This window comes from Propithecus coquereli, unplaced genomic scaffold (genome assembly GCF_000956105.1).
Source record: "Propithecus coquereli isolate 6110/MARCELLA unplaced genomic scaffold, Pcoq_1.0 Scaffold34, whole genome shotgun sequence".
Taxonomy (NCBI): domain Eukaryota; kingdom Metazoa; phylum Chordata; class Mammalia; order Primates; family Indriidae; genus Propithecus; species Propithecus coquereli.
The window spans coordinates 10840109-10841367 of record NW_012149063.1 but is presented as its reverse complement, the minus strand read 5'-3'; positions in this window follow the sequence as shown (position 1 = coordinate 10841367).

Genomic DNA, 1259 nt, shown 5'->3' with positions numbered 1-1259 from the left:
CATATGTTTTACCCACTAGTCTGTAAGCTTCTCAAAGCTTCATGATGTTCGATAAATATCTGTAGAACAACATAGAGAGGAAGGAAAAAAGGAAGGGAGAGAGGAGAGGAAAAGAGAAAGAAAATGAAAGGCAAGATTTAAGAGGGTACTAGCTGCTTCAGTCTCGTCAGATGTAGGCCAGTGGTAGGGAAAGAGACCCGCCCCAGATCACACTCACCACCGAAAAAGGCTGCCATGCTTCCAACAGCTGGCCTAAATTTTCTGATTTAAAGCCACCACAAAAGAGCCAATGACCTCTAATACTGCTGAGGGATAATTATTCAATCCCAGAACTAGAACTTCAAAACAGTATGAACTAAATTAAGTGTTCTATGCCAACTTTGGGGGATGTGTTTAGTCATTCTGGAGAAACATACATGTTTGTTTGTTTTGCTTGTTTGTTTTGAGACAGGGTCTTGCTCTGTCATCCAGGCTGGACTGTAGTGGTGCAATCATAGCTCACTGCAGCCTTGAACATCCAGATTCAAGTGATACTCCCGCCTCGGCCTCATGAGCAGCTGGGACTACAGGTGCATGTCACCATGTCCAGCTTATTTTTCTTATTTTTTGTAGAGATGGGGGGGGGTCTTGCTATGTTGCTCAAACTGGTCTTGAACTCCTGGCCTCAAGCAATCCTCCTGCCTCAGCCTCCAAAGTGCTAAGATTACAGGCATGAGCCACCACGCCCAGCTGAAACATACATATGTTTAATGGAGACAATAATTAGTACAAAACACTGAAAAAAAATTTTTTTAAAAAATCATGTGCCCTACTGATAATGCTCTTGAGTTTTCACATTGCCTTTGAGGTCTTTACTAGCGATTCACAATGTAAGGGCCAAGGACCCCCCTTGGAGACTATGCAATTATTGTAAGGGGCCCAAAAAGCACACACAGAGCAAGTATTACCTGCAAACTGAATACATTAAAATCCATTGATTACTACATTGAAGACCATGAAATTTTACAGGTTGAAAAAGGTCCTCACACTCCAAATAGTTCAAAGCCATGCGTTTGGAAATCACTTATAATTGGTCCTGTTTCCCACGGCACTGATGGAAGGGATCTCTTGTGAAATGGACTCTTCTTCCTCTGTAAGTTGTTTCCAACATCACTAGGCAACTCATGGGACACAAGATGCCTGATCTAGTGCCTGGAGGAACGTGGTCGGTATTCAAAAATTCACATTTGTGAATTGTTCATCTCTTTATTTATAAAACA